The sequence below is a fragment of the Rhamphochromis sp. 'chilingali' genome (assembly GCF_963969265.1).
Source record: "Rhamphochromis sp. 'chilingali' genome assembly, chromosome: 17".
Lineage (NCBI taxonomy): Eukaryota > Metazoa > Chordata > Actinopteri > Cichliformes > Cichlidae > Rhamphochromis > Rhamphochromis sp. 'chilingali'.
In genome coordinates this window covers 17,153,878-17,170,350 of record NC_137944.1, presented here as the reverse complement: position 1 = coordinate 17,170,350, position 16,473 = coordinate 17,153,878, and the positions used below count along the sequence as shown (strand labels likewise).

General features: G+C 41.6%; 1 protein-coding gene across 1 annotated transcript in view; it reads left to right on the top strand.

The window, feature by feature from the left end:
* ctnnal1 (catenin (cadherin-associated protein), alpha-like 1) overlaps positions 1–16,473 on the top strand; it is a 55,559-nt gene that overhangs the window by 10,430 nt on the left and 28,656 nt on the right. The window lies entirely within an intron of this gene.

The following is a 16,473-nucleotide window of genomic DNA, read 5'->3' as shown; positions in this document are numbered from 1 at the left end:
GACTTTGTATCAAGAATGGGTTTATATAATTTTAACTTGCAGGATTGAGCTATGTTTGTAATTGTCAGATTTCCATGGGCTAACTATAATGAAATGGAAAAGCAATACATTCCCCTGTGTCAGTTTTGGCCGGCGGTCATAGGTTCTGTCCAATAATATGACGTGAGACTGGAGTAAAAGACCTCCATGGATTGGCACTTTATTAAAGAAGGAGCATGATAACAGCACAAACACTAACTACAACTAAACCAAATGGCTTCCTTTTATACTCTACCTTTTCAGGTGAACATCCGGAATAGCCCAAGTATGGGGGTTAACTAATCAACATGAAAACATAACCCTCCACACAAACAAACATACAATAACATTAAAGAACATCACAAACATATACATATTTCCAACACATTCTATAAACAAACCAATAACATAAGCTTCACCCATTTCTATCTAAATTAAAACCCTCTTTAACCATACTCCCTAACCTGGCACATTGGTCTGCTCCAAGAGCTCTTAAACAGGTGATTGAGCCGCTTTCACTCTTTTGCTCCACATCCTGCAAGAAGCAACCAGGACAGGTGAGTACCTTTACAAGTTCTCATTTCACATATGTTTAGGTTATTGATAAATGATTAACTGCAAACAGCTCTAACTTTGGCTCTTCTCCGACACAGGTAGGATGGCCAGTCCCACTGTCTCTTTTCAGTTAAAAGCTGTCAATTTAATCATATGTCAAATAACCTAATAAAAGACTCCATAAGAACTAATGTGTTTTCTTTATTACCCTATTTTAAATTCCTAATCCAACAATTAATCACTAACAATACCCCCCTGGTCTCCATTACACCCTGCCTCTCAAGCAGACTTTTATCCTTTTGATGAGCTCCAGTGCGATTGCCTAATGCTGCGTTCACACTGGAAGTGATGTGGCGACCGTATAAAGTGAATGAAACTATGAGCAAAAATACCCACTGGCGGCACAAAGTGGGAGGGACCCAAGATGAACTTTTCTCAAGTTATAAGTCAGCCAATGAGAATGTACCATACTGCTGATTGACAAATGACCTTATAGTAAATGCATTAATAGGTTACCTAGGCAACAGGAGGCTAGGATGTCTGTGAGCGACCAGCTGTCAGCTTCACAGCAATGCACGACGACTGAACCACTACCAGTGTGGGTACAACTTTAGACTACAGCTGGAGATGGTAGTTCTTGTTCTGTGGGCTCTGTGTAGGAGCCCATGAAATGGATAACCAGCTTCTGAATGTTCTGGTTAGAGCAGAACGTCTGTCAACAGGTGCAGTGGATAAAAGTGGCGTACAACAACATCCTTTTGTAGAAGCAGCAAAAAGAAATCAAGGACCACCCCAGCAATCTCGCCACAGCAGTCTGATTAGCAGCGCCAAAAACTTTCAGAATAACAGTGAGGCATCGATGGCAGATGGCATTATCTCAGTTGCATGAAAAGTAAGTCCCCTATACACTCAGGTGGCTATCAATATACCTGGGCAGCCTGCCAGGTAAAGTTCGTGTGCGGCAAACACTCTGACACCTAGCTCTTGGTATGAGGAAGATGTTCTCATCTTGTCACCGTTTCTAGATGACTGGAGCCAGCGGGTGACAGCTGGGGCCAGTCAGCCGGGATTCATAGCCCAGTGTGTACATGTGTACTTAAGAACACATACACCCAGGACCAACACCTATAAATAAGTTAAAGTCACTCTACTCCTATAAATAAAGTTCTAGTTGTTCTGGGCATTTCTCTGGATCTGCTATCTGAATGACTGAAAAGAGCTCTTGATATGAAAACTAATATTAAAATGTGAGTGTGAGAGTTAGTGATTTTAGAAAAGAGTGTTTACTGCATCGTCAGTAAACACTCGTCTATGGGTTGCAGGTACTGGTTCATGTTAATGTCGTTTGATGTTTAAATTCTGCACCGATGGACCTCAAACCACTTGAAGACATAGGTATGTGTCATGTAGTGAAAGCACGTTCCCGAAGCCCCTGTGAGAATGTGTTAGGGAGTCTGTGTGTGTCACAACACAGGCCTTTATACAGCCTGCAGTTAGGGGGGGCTGCATTCCTTTAAGGGCTCAAGTTTCGAGCTCCCACAATGTGCGTGTGTGCATGTGTGTGTGGTGTCTGAAATTGTGCCTCCATGTTCTTTAAAGGGCATCACGACTGAGGTCAAAAGTCAAAGTCTCAAAGGGCAAAAACCTTGATTCTGGCTGGTATGCATGTGTTTGTCTGCCCCCCCCCCTCTTCATTCATCGGTGAATCCTCCAGCTCAGCGTATAACGTTCCGTGTTGTGGCTTCTGATGTTTGGTCTGACACACTTCATTGCTTTATTAATGCAGTACTTCACTTTCTAAAGTCCCTTTCTTCTCACATGTCAAACCTTCAAGACAACATTCTTAGGAATTTATCTCCGTCTGTTCGAGAATGTCTCTTGCTCTGGGGCTAGTTTGTAGCTGCGTTGGCTTTTGTCTACACCTGACAACTCGCATTTCTAAATGCTTCCTTTCATTTTGTAAGAAGTTGACCCAAACCCTCCCCCCCCCCCTCCAAAAAACGCAGTAGCCCAGAATTCCCAGAGGTAGCTTGTGGAAATCATTTTGGTGGTTTTCATCAGATTTGACCTTCAATAGGCAGCTGAGAAATGAAGCACATTTTTCTTTGTCACTTTGCTTTTTCATTCACAAGCCGTGATTAGTTTCGGAACAGACCAGTGTTTCTGACAGGTGCATTTGGTCAGCTTCCCCTGCTCCTGCAGAACATGCTGTTGCTGAGTGAGGCCGTCACAGAGCCTGGTTAGGCCGCTTTCACACACTTTTCACTGCACACTACTACTTGTATTAGTTGTCCATTACTTGTAATTACTTGTAATTACCAATTATGATGACTGATGGAATGTTTTCCAGGCCAAGTTGGCAAGCAGTTCGGATTTTCCTGTTGAGGATTTTATACAATTACCCAGTCATTAAACATGGCTCAGCATGAGGACAACCTGAGGGGGGTGACTTTCATGTGTTTTGGTTGTATTGTTCATAACTTCGGGTTTCGTAGGGGGGCAGTCGTCGTCATGCAACACCGCATTCAAGAAAATCACCCAAAGACAAATATTAGCTGCAATGTTCCAGGCTAAAAAATAAGTCAACACTTCTAAGCAAACTCTCCTGTCTTTGTTTTACTCGCAGGATGTTGGTTTGCGAGCTTGTGATGATGTGAGAATATAAGCTTTAATACCCCTGATTGTTTTGGGTTATACTCGTGGTTTCATCTAAATAGATGTTGCTTGATGATGGATCTGGAGATGTATTTCTAGCAGGTTGCTTACGGTTATTATTCCAACTTTTATTTTCCTTGTACACAAGATACTCATCAATCTTTAGTGGTGGCTCAGGAGGTCTTGATTGAGATAATTAAAGGGCAGAATGAGGACTACGATAAAAGACTCATCAGGAGTTGGAGTTTGCCTTTTTCATGTGCTTTCAAATGTTTCAACAACAAAGATAAATCTTAGAGGGAAGTCAGATGCAAGGACAAAGCAGATACAGTGCTTAGGGCCACGTTGTGTTTGGTTTTTCTTTTTTTCTTTTTTTTATGGGTTCAGAGGTTTCAAAGAAAACAATTTGCCACAGTCCATTTGAATTTCTACACCCCATGTTTCTTTTGAAGGTGTATGTAGGGTGAAATTGACTAAAATATTTAACTTCTAGGAAGAAAATTGTTTCCATGTTTGACTTTGTGCCACTTCTCTGCTGTTATACCCGCTACAGAATACCAGACAGCTTTTAGACTGCAGGTTTAAGTTATTTATCAGTTGGAAATTTTGGTCTGTTTATGCACACCAACAACGGACCATGTCTGCAAATGAAGACATCCACTAAAATGGTGTATATATATATATATATATTTTTTTTTTACTACTCCTTGATATGCAATGACTTGCCCAAAATGAATGTTACGAAACAAAACAAGACTTAGTGTCTAAGCAAAGGCTTCTGAGCAACACCGTCTGGAATTTCTAACCTGCTTCTGGATGTGAAAAGAGATTGAAGACTTCACATTTAGATATCATGAGTGATGTCTCGATGGTTTTTTTTTTTTCTTCAGTGTTTTGCCGTCTTTGTGACATTGACTTGCCAGATTAAATAACTGCTGTACTCTGGTGAGGCTTTCTTGGGGTGGGGTAGGGAGGGGGTTTGGGGCCATGGGGTGGACGTCACTATGAAACTCCTCGGTCTTCAATGGAACAAAGAGCTCAGTGTAGCCTGGAGAAATCTCTAGCTGCATATGGTGTACGTTTCCAAATGGGTGGGATCTCATCTGCATTGCCTCGCTGCCTGAGCCAGAGATGTCTTTGATATTGCATCTTGGATGTTTTGCAAAAACGTGCTTAGATCAAAGATATCTGTGCTGCCAGGCTGGCTGTCTTGGTTTTACTTTGATAACAGCTTGATCCATGTAAAAACAGTTAGATCCAAGTAATTAGCGTCATTGTCCGCTATTCTTTCTGTCTGTTTTGAGTTGGTTAGAAGCTGACACAGCATGGTTTACACTCTGAGACTAGGATATGCCTCCTAGAAGCTTTCAGTAGATGAGGCTTTTGGCCATCTTTTTGATGTAAGTAGGAAAATCTAAGCTTTTTTTCTCTCTTTTTTAAATTCATCCAAAATATATTTGTTATACTATTTGTAAGTGGTAGTCTGTTACAGGTGTGCCAGCATTATGATGCTGAGAAAAAAATACTTTAGCACCATTCAGGCCGGAGCCACTCTTATAAAATATGAAAGGAGATATGTTTTGATTTCATTATTTAATATTCTTTTGAAAGAAGAACTTCATCTGCATTGTGTTTTGCTCAATAATAAAAGTGTCTCTCTCTCAGCTATAAACTCTCAGATGGTTTTAGCAAATTACTTTTTGTACTCTTTATGAATACTGCTTTTCAGTAGGTGACTTTTTTTGACTCCCCCAAAACATTTTTCACACTTCACTTGCAAAAACCTGAATCCACTCTGCATCACGTAGGACAGAAAATGGTCTCAGTAATACTGTACAGATGTTACTGAATAATTTATCATATTCACATGTAAGCAGCATTCAGTATGCGATTCAATCTTGAAACTGAGGGTAGGTGATAAAACTGCCTCCTGTTATTCCAAAAAAAGCAAATCTGAAGCTTCAGCTTGGCATAAAAACTCAGAACAAAGAAAAATGGCTACATTGACACTGTTTTTATTATTATTCTTTGAATCCTAATTTATGTCTATATGCAATATGTCTTTGATACAGCAGTTGCAACACATAGCACACACTCAGATGCACAAAAAAAACAAAACAAAACACTGCTCTTAGTAAAGATAATGAGCTAAATGTTAACCAGCATCGCTACCCGTAAAGAGAGATGATGTCCTAATTGCAAGTCTGTGGCACATATGATGGTGTGAATTTGTCCAAATGAAGCTGTAAGGAACTTTAATCTAAAATTACAGTTTTGTAAAGTCAGCAGTCTCACGAATCCCAAGCCTAGAATAGCTGCAGCTATGCGCGTGATGCTAACGATTTCCCAGACTTTATGCTAACTAACTGGTGGCTATAACTTCAGTGCTCTTAATTTTGATATGAAAATATTAAAACTTCTAGTTATTTTATCTATACAAACAGTTGATTTTCTTCTACTTATCCAGTTTAGGGTCAGCCCGTGACCACACCCTACATATGTTGGCAGGCTGTTGCAGAAAGACACCGAGCAATCTTTGGACTGTGGGAGGAAGCCAGAGTACCTGGAGTGAACCCATGCAAACACAGGGAGAATGTGCAAATCGAACTCTGCAGTAAATTCTAATGGCTCCACGTGCACAGCAGTAAAGCCAGCGCAAGGGGTCTTTTCATAACGTGTAGCTTTTTAAAATCATTATAAAGGGTTTCACTTTTCAGTGAGGCTGTGTGATTAGGGGGCAGGGATAGCTCAGTAGGTAGAGTGGTGGCTTCATGATCGGAAGGTTAGTGGTTTGATTCCCCTGAACAGCTACCCTGAGGTACCCCTGAGCAAGGTACCGTTCCTGCTCCCCGGGCGCCCAGTGGCTGCCCACTGCTTCACTTGAGTGAATGGGTTAAATGCAGAGAAGAATTTCCCCACTGGGATCAATAAAGTATACGTTATTATTATTAATAGCTGACAATAAATTTGCAGATTAAAAAAAATAAATACTATTATTGTGCTGCGACTGTAAAGGGTTTCAAAGCAAAACAAGGTCGTGAACCACAACAGCACTTTGTGTCATGGTCTAGTGCTCTACAAACCGAAGGGATCGATTCCCTTCTCTGCTCTCCTTCCCATCTTGGTTAACCTTGGATTGTGGTTAACAGAGCAAAAATTGATCCGCAGCTATGGTTTGTTTGTCTACCCCCCAGCAAGGACTACTGAATCAGAGGTCACTCTCCACACACTGCCTCATACACTCTATTCTCTAAACTTGCTCTTAATGGAAAAAGAGCAATATCTCTCAGAAAGTTTTCAGATAATGTAGAGTTTTTGGCTCCGTGCCTCCTCTCGGTCATATCTTTTGTGTTCCTGCCTTAGTTCTCTACCCTTTTCCTTATTTACTGTATATCCTCTTCATTCTCCTTTCTATCTCTTCATCACAGCTGTCCATCTGTTTCTCTCCCAGGTTTATCATTCTCTCTTATCAGCTGCTGGTTCCTCTAGACTTCCTGCACCTCATATCAGCCGTACTGATTACACTGTAGCAGCGCTTTGCTTTCAATAGACTATGTGTTACTGTCAGTGCATGCACAAACAAACCAGAGCGGTGGGGTGGGGTTTCATTTCTCTCATAGCTATGTTTTCTACTTAGTTAAGTAGTTCATCTACTCGAATGTCAAGGAAGCACGTTAGCACTAAGCAGCTTAATAAAGGTGTAAAATGGTCATTGGTTTAATAACCTTTGATTTGCTTTGGTTTGTGGGGGGAAAAAAAATAAAATTGTCAACTCACAGACTGCCTGAACCTCAGAGTGACTCTGGAGAGCTCTGTGCTCAGCCCACTCAATGGGCCCCACTTAAGACTTGATAGATTTCCCATTATTTTTAGACTGTAGTGATGGAGTACCAGGTAGCACACACCCATTTCTGCTTTCCTCTGAGCTTCTTGCTTCCTGTGTGGAAGCACTGCCCAACAATGGCACACAAACACTAAGCCAGTCTGCTGCAAAGCCCCAGAGATAAATGCTTCTTCATGTGAAACAATCACAAAAATGTAATCTGGAAACCCCGGGCCATGCTTCCATCCCTCTATTTGGAAATCTGTCTCTAAGAGGTTTCAGAGCAGCTTTGAACACTTGAACCGTGGCAGAACACGGCGGATCGATGCCAAGCAATAATTCCAGGCAATAAGTGGGATTATATTTGTCGTTTATTTGACAGTGAATGGTCCCTTGGAAAATATGAGCTCAGTTTATTGGTTTGTCTACTGTGTGCCAGCCATGCAATCTATTCGGCTACTCTGCTTTCCTCTGCATATTCGCGGCCAGACAGATCTGATTAACTGTCACACTGATACAATGTGGACCCACTTGCTCTTCGTAATCATACCAGCTGCAAAATAAGACGAGAATCCAAAGATGTTTAATTCTAACATTTCATTTTTGCTTTGTTTAATTTTGGGAACATGATAGAATAATATCAAAGGGTGTGAAGAGTGTTGTGGTAGAAGGGACAGATGTGTTCAAGGTGGGGGTGGTATGACATCAGGGATCGGCTCTGAGACGCTTCTTGTTTGAAATGGTGATGGACAGGCTGACACATGAGGTCAGGCAGGAGTCTCATTGGACTATGATGTTTGCACACGGCATAGTGATCTGTAGTGAGGGCAGGGAGCTGGTAAAAGACAACCTGGAGTGCTGGAGGTATGCTCTGGAGAGAAGAGAAATGAAAGTCAGTAAAAGCAGGACAGAATGTATCTGTGTGCGTGCGTGTGTGTGAGTGTGTGTGTGTGTGTGAGAAAAAAGGCAGACAGGTAAAATTAAAAAAAGATGAATATGCAAAGAGCAGAGGTATTGAAGGTGACTGAGTTTAAATACTTGGGGTCAACCATCCAAAGCAACAGACAGTAGGTGGAGATAAGCGTCAGGGGGGATTTATGACAGAAGGATAGCAGCAGGAGTGAAAGGGATGATTTACTAGAGTGTAGTGAGACTGTTATGATGCGTGGTTTTAGGGAAGGATTTAGAAGGATTTTATCGGGAGTGACCAGAATGAACATCAGATAGACAGCTCAGGTTGAGAGGTTTGGAGTTAAAGCTAGAGAGGCAAGGCTGAGATGGTCTGGACATATGGACAGGAAGGATGGTGAAGATGGACCTGCCAGGCAGGAGGAAAACCTCAGAGATGATTTGTGGATGTAATGAAGGAGGACTTGCACAGGGTTGGTGTGACAGAGGAGGAGGGAGAGCGAGATGGAGGTAGGTGATCCGCCCAAGAGACCACTAAAGGGAACAGTTGAAAAAAGATGATTTATGGAACATCATAAATGTAGTTTTTGGGGGTTGTTTTTGAGGCAGAGCCAAAAAAAAGTTTTAAAGAAATCTGTGTAGTCAGCATTAAAAATATTTTTGATTGATTCACCCCCTTGTTTAATTGCTTCAAGTTCTTTGTCCAGTTAAGCATATTTGCATTTTTTTTTTATTGTATTCAAAGGGCTCCCTGCAGAGTCAGCTAATCTAGCCAAGGCTGAGTTCCTTTCACACACAAAAGCTGATGAAGCGCTTGCTGTTGTGCTCCGAAAAAAACAAGTTTAGTTTATAAAACACAATGTGCCAGAATACTGATTCAATTTCTAATGTATTTGTACCCCTTTGCTGTTCACATATGTTTCACACATACAGTAAAGGGAAATGTTTTAATTAAGTTATTAAATGTCCTGTAAAGTACCATGTTTCCTCTTGCATGTTAAAGCCATCAGGCCTCATGGATATAAAAGCTGTGCGACTTTGGTGTTTTATTAGTTTGCTTTACATCGAGCCTACCCACACAGCTAAGACGACGCTGGAGAAAGTGTAGGTACAAGTCTGTCAATGTCTCTGAGTGCCCCAACAAGAGACTCGTCGTCAGCATGAAAAAAAAATTTCTGCAGAGATTGACAAATTTTATCACTGCTAAAAGTGCTTCCGTTAAGGAGCGAGTAAAATGTATGCATACTTATGCCAATAGGATATTTCAGTTCTCCTTTTTAATGCATTTGCAAACAGTTGCTGTGTCATTATGTAGAAGGGATGAAAAGAAGAAGAAATACTTTTGATAACCGATTGGAACATAAAAGTGCTATAATGCAGAACAACCATCATGTTAATCTTCACGAATGCTTATCCTAGAAAACAAATGCAATTTTGGTACATTTTGAAATGTAACATAGCAACCTAACATATGAGTGCGCCAGTCAGGAAGAAAAGGTTAGGAAACGAGATGAGCCGCCGCCTCGGGGCGTTCTGTACGGGGTGCTAACCCCCGCAGCACACGTATTCCTAGGCTACATCCCCCAAGTACACTGGGGGAGGAGGTGAACAGTTGAGACAGCCGAAGTGAGTTTGACCCAACAGTTACACTATGTTCAGATCACCCCTCTGCTCTCCTTGGTTGACCCCACTCGCTGACTTTCTCTTTGTCTCTCTCCATTTCTCTCTCCCTCCCTCTCTCTCCGTCTCCCTCCCACCGACTATCCACCGAATTACGTGAGCAAGAGGAATGAAAAGATGTATTGTGTTCTTTTGAATGCGAGCTGCGTGTGTTTGTGTTCGAGTAGCTGCCATCCTCTACCGCTATGCAGACATTGCGGCCTTAGCATGCTACAGTGGTCAGAGGAGAAAGGGATGTGTTTTAAGCACCATTGTATTTACCGCCCTTTTCATCATGTCATAAGTCCAGTGTTGCTTGCAGCGCACACAGAGGCTCCATTTCAACAGTCACACTTGTACACAAGTTATTTTACTCACTGAATCATGTGGAGAGTGGAAGTTAGCCCAGTGAAATTGCAACGTACACTCTGGTTACTGTATAGGTTTTGCATCAGAGTCCAAGTTGGCAAACTGCGTCCACTAAAACTACCATTTAGACAGCAATGTCGCTTTTTTCTTCTGTGCAGTCTTGAAATGGAGCCATCTGACTACTTTACAGTGATGATGAAGACACACCAGTCTTTAATTATCAAAAAAGGGTAAGAATTACCTCAAAAAACAAGAGATTTGAGAAGGTTAGATTTATTTTTCACAGCTGCTTTCTTTTAATGTGCAGACAATTTTTTTTTTTTTTTCTGGAAATCTGAACGGCGTGCGATGAGAAAAGGATTCAATGAACTGTTTATATTCATTTTGCAGTGATGGAAACTTATAGATGACATGAAAACTGCACTCTTAATTCAACTCCAGACCATTTTCACGATTTTTTTAAAAAAGATTTGTAACAAGAATATATCATATATTAGCACTTTTTTTTTCCCTGACAAAAAAACCATAAAATAAGAGAGCCTGTGACAAACACACTTTGCAGACATGATACTCTATTGTCCTTCTTGAGCAGCTGCTTAAACGCAGTGGGATGCAGCTAGTTTTTATTCATCAGCGATAACCTTTCTCGCTGATGTTTGCTGTGGATTCAATCTGTCTGTCCACATATTCAAATGTCACCTCTCATTGCTAAGCGAGAGCTTGAAGGCCAAAGAGTGCCCTTTTCTCATACAACTCAGATGGGGTACAGTCTGATGAAAATCCAACCTCATTCAACTGCTACACTGTATTCTGTTCAGGTTGTCTTTACTGTCAAAGAGCCCTTCTTTCTGTTTGCCTGCCTCTGCATCTGCAAGCCTCATTACGCCCCCACTTCTCCCTGTCTACCTCCATCAGTGTCCCCGCATGCTTGTCTGTCTCATCAGCTTCATCTCTGTTGGCATACATGAGCGAGTGGGCTACGGTTCATGCCATGTTCTCGTCTTCTGACTCGTGACCTTCGTCACTCGCGTCTAGACTTTAATCAAACAAAGGAAAGTAACACAGTGAGTTACAGATTTAACAATTTCGACTGACAAACAAGAAAACACGACTGTGTAAAACAAAAAAACCCAGCTTATTAAAGCTCGCTTGAGCAATAATAACAGAATTATATAAAAATACACTGAGGGAGCCCTGGTATTCACCACAACAGGGAATGCTCAATTCAAAGCCAGTTTGACAGGTTGTCAGCTCAGTTCAGTATAAACACTGGAAGCAAGGGAACCAGCTACATTGGCTTTGTCCGAAAATAACAAAAATCTAAATACTGGAACCTTTTGAGGACAATTTGTGGAGGTGAGAATCGGTTCTTTTGCTAGAACCAGCAACTTCCCTTCGGCCTTTTCTGGTTTCTTGCCAACATAACAGTACAAGTACAAAAGTTCAGGAAGATGCAGTTATTTTACAAAATTTTGAACTGTTCCGTCAAAATGACCCGAGGCGCCAGGTGTAAAAAATCTTGATAAATACTATGGGCAGCAATCCAATACCAACATTTACCAACATTTACTGACTCTATAAAATTGTACTGTAATTATTATATCTTTAGTATGACATTTTATGGCTTACATTTGTCATTCGTGAGGGAATTGAAATTTTACCAGATGTTTTGGTATTCTGTTTGGCTCACTTCAGAGGCCGGTTTTAACACAGTCTGTTTCAGAAAATCTCATCTTTTCCTGTTGTTGTAATCGTGTTCCTCTGTGAGCTCAGTGCCATCTGGGAATCCCTGTGCTCCCACATCGATGGAGTGTAGGGATCCCTCTAGACACAGTCACGCTCACAGTCTTGTGCTTTCGGCCCGTGAAGTACATTTTGTGACAAGGGAGGCATCAGCGGGCATAAACTGAGGTTCTGGTCTGAAGGCTGCCGTCTCGGGCTTCGGGAGCTTTTAATGGGGCCACCAAATCGAAGTGATCTGAAGTTGGTCTCCGAAAAAGATTTCCAAGGTCATAAACCTGTAGCTTTCTGCGTGGCCTCTGCAAGTTCATTACAGCAAGCACAGCTGTGTGTGCTGATAAGACCTACTTTTTCTGTCACTTTGTTCTCCTCTGTTTCTGTAGCTGATCTTCCCCTACGCACTTACATGTTATAAAGAGTAATAATGCATATCTGTAAGTGACAGGTATATAGTATGCATCTCTACCAAATAACCATGGACGGAGAGACAGATGGATATTCCAGCCTCGATTCGAGGGCTTATTAACTTCTTTAAGCTGCAGTGTTCTTCCTCGCTTCTGTTACTTTTCCTTACAGTACAAGTGGTTTGGGCATGGTGCCAAAATAAGGCTTTAAAAACAGCATAAAGATTAAAATTTACACTCCTCAGGGTGTTATATAGCACAGACAGACTTGTGGTACAGTAGGTGTGATGGTTCCTGCAGGTGTGTGTGTGAGTGTGCTAAATGAAAATAGCTCTGCATATGCGGTCTAATTCCCAAAGAATGCATGACTAGTCGAGACTACATATGGATGTGGTTTAGCTCGGCTTTAATGCTAAATTGAACTGCAGCCTTGTGGTTGTAATTTAATAAAGTCCACCACAAAAAACTTCTGGTGCGAAAGGTGAATTTTGCTGCATTAGCTGACTCTGTAGCGCTTACTGTTGTATTTGTAGGCAGCTGTAAGGGATTAAATTTAGTGTTTTTATATCTTTGTTAGACGTGGGCATGACGCGTTAATGCAGAATATTCCTGTTAACTGGCCACTGGCCATTGTTTAGCAGTGTTTGTGTTTAGTAATGACCGGTGCTGTCCTGAACACTGTCCATATCCATATGGGCCACTTTCCCAGTCAGTGTGCGTGTGTGTGTGCTTAGTTTAATCACTTGTACATTGAAATCACAAGGGATGAATGTGCATATGCTGTCTAAGTAATGTGTTAATGCAGAGTAAGAGTAGGATGGTGCAGTTATGCACATGTACGGTGTACCCTTAAGGATGCAGCTTAAGCACTGCAAGCTGTTACTGTACTGTATGTACTGCAGCAGTGCAGCTCTAGGGACAGACTAAAATCACTTGCTGCACACAGAAGGAGTGTAAAGAAGAGAGGGATGGAGGTAGAAGGGGAGACGGAAGACTTCTAAAGTCACAGAGGAAGGAAGTGTGAAACAGAGGATGACTGTAGGTATTCATTGAGGAAGAAATAAAGACGAGGTAAAGAGCGATGTAGATGTGACATGTCCTTGACTTTATTCTTTTCTTCCCTTCACCTCTCCTCATCTATCTGCGTTCGTGCTACTTCCAACTCCCTTGTCTCTCTTTTCATCTCTTCATATATTAGAGTCTGGCAGTCAACCAGCGCAGCATCGAACTCCTGTCTGCTTGCGGCCAATTTGGAAGGAATTGCTCACCCATTAAAGCGCATGTTCACTGCGACTTTCATCCCTTTCCTCTTATGTGTTTTTCTTCCTTCTCTTCCTCTTTCTCGCTGTCCTGGGTGAACAACCAGCCCGTCTCTCCTTGCATCAATAAAGACCAAACTGAAACTTTCAAGGGTACCACTGCTCATATTCAAAGACGGGGAAAGCAGGGGGGGAAACAAAAATAGTGGAAAACACAAACACTTATGGCGTCCTTTTGGGTGCAGTACTCCTCGCAACAATGATTCCTTTGTGCTGTAATAGGCTGAAATGAGACCTGGAAGTGTTCTTTTTCCCATTTCACAGTGATCCATAGGCTGTAGAGTCTATTTAATGAGAGATACAATCTTAGGCGCACACAAACAGACGGCTGCCAAAGTTTTAACAGATGGAACGTATTTTTTTCTTTACATATCAACAAGGACAAACACAAAAAGACAGTCAGATTAAAGGAAAAAGCACAACAAAACTCATTTTCATCCATTCAGCAGGTAAATATGACCAAGATGTCAAAACTCTCTTTTTAGTTCTTTCCACCTCATCCGCTTCTCTTTTCACGAGCTGTCACCTCCTTCTTTTGTACCCAAAAAGGGAGGAAAAAAACATGCAGCAGTTCTCCAGCAAATCAAATACCTGTATCTGCAAATATGCATGCAAATGCTTACGGGGGCAAAAAAGGGGAAAAGAGCTCTGCTGTCACCACACATGGATGGGTATTTTTTCCCCCCACATAGTTCCATTAGCTGGATTTGTAGCTATTTCTGTCTAAACTCTAGAAAAAAGTCTCTTTGCTTCAGATAAATTCCCTTTATCGGGAGGGAAAGTGAAGCTTAGAAGCACAGATATAAATTAGATGAATAAGGAGACCAACACAACACTTGCCGAGCAAGCAATTATTGTAATAAATGTCAACAATGTGTGTTTAATAGGGCCCCATCAGGGCTGTAGGATCAGCTTGTTCATACTCACGTTTATCTTGCTGCCTTTGCTTTTATTAAATGACAAGATTGATGCAAATTTGCCATCGGAGAAGAGGCTCTGAATTGATCTGTTTTGAGTAAATTCGATTTCTCCTCCACAGCAACACCCATTTATCTAGACGTTCATACATCTAAATGAGAACAGAAAAAAACAGGCAGAGAAAAAGAAAAGAATGACTCAGATAATGCCAAACTTTCACCTAGTACTGCCATTCAGTCAGTAGCCACGGGAAGCAGCCGCAAATGTTCCCAGCTTTTGTTACCCTCTGATTTATAGTCAGTCACTGTGTCCTTGAGGTGTTAGTCTAGATTTCCTGCTTACCAGTGGGTGGACTCTGTGTATTGTGTTGCTAAGTGTATGCTGTTATCATTTCTTTTATGACCTTGTAATTGCTATTGTAATTATTCACAAGAGAAGAGAGGTAAATGGTTTGGAATTGACTGGTTGCGAACCAGTGTTATTGTGAGAGGGGAAAACGTGTATACAGAACTCTGTGTGTACTGTACACACTGTATGTAAGAGAGTACCAAGGGTAAATGGACCACTTCAAATAGCAACATGTGCATTGCAGCCTGGCTCCACGCATTCATCAAGTCACATGGAAGATTAAGCTGTTTTTCCCCCACAGCAAAGCCTTCAGTATTCACGTCAGTAAAGCGCAAGGACTCAACTATTACAGGAGGGAGGATGTGCGGTTTTTTAATTTTGTTTTTTTAGGTTGCAGAGGTATTCAGTTATCCCCGTCCATAAACAGATCTGTCAGGGTTTTTGACTTTTTCATCTAGAGCAGGGCTGCCCAATCCCAGTCCTCGAGAGCTACTATCCTGCAGCTTTTAGATGCATCCCTACTCCAACACAGCTGAATCAAATGAATGGCTTGTTATCAGGCCTTTGCCAAACACGATGGCATGCTGAAGAGGTAATCAAACCATTTGATTCAGCTGTGTTGGAGTAGGGATGCATCTAAAAGCTGCAGGACGGTAGCTCTCGAGGACCGGGATTGGGCACCCCTGATCTAGAGCAACGTTTGTGCTCATTCATTGGATTTCATACTATGTAAATCTTCAGTGGGGTTTGGAGGCTTTGGGCCCGATGCTGCTTGGTTCAGTGCTCATTGGCATTCAGACACAGCGTGCGTGCGTGTGTGTCAGAGGAGTGAAGTGAAGAAGGCTGAAATTGTAAGAGAGTATTCAGGTGTGTAAAATACAGTCAAATCATAACCTTTGACCTCAAAATAGTTTTAATTCTTCAAATCAAGACATCAGAAAGTATTGCTCAGGTCTAGAGGTAATTTCTATAAATGGGCCTAAATATAAAGTCATATGAAGGTGAGATTTGGGATGCAAAAGTATCCACTGGATTTCCAGTAGCTATAAGTTAAAACACCTAAAAAAATGCCATTTAGTTTTTTCAAAAACCTGAAAATTTAATCTTTTTGAAAAATAAATGTAAAATGAACATGAACTCTCCTCCCTCTGTGTTTGTGTCAAGTTCCTCTGACACACAAACACAGAGGCCTCTCTTCTGCGATGGCACTGTATCAATATTATGCTTTCTCCACCCTGCTCTGTTCCTGTTTGCACAGCCCAGTAAACGTACCCACCTAGTAATCCCTAATGGAGGAAATCCAACTCTCCCTTTGTGATTCGCTGAGATCTTTTCGTCTCTATTTGTTTCTCAGAGACCCGCAGTGTTAAATTTGTTCGACTCTTTCAACCTCAGCTGCAGCTTTTTTGTTAACACAGGAAGCTGTACTGGAGGTGTCTTTCTGTGTCACTTTTAACCTTCTTTTTGTTTCACTCTGTCTGTTTCACACAGTTTCCCTCAGTCACTTTCTCTTCCTCTCCTCTCACTTGAAAGTCTAGCTCCCTCCATTGTGCTCTCGCTGTGATCGGAAGCTTGTTTTTGGATTCGTGCCGTGTGTGTTCACGTCCCTTTCCTTGTACAAGTCTTTTAGGAAAAGCATGCGCACCGTGTTGTGCAGACATGCATGCACCCTGCTGAGTGAAACGCTTCAGTCATCAGAAATGCATTTTACATCACAAAAGCAACAATTAGGTCTGTTGTATAACATGAACTCCAC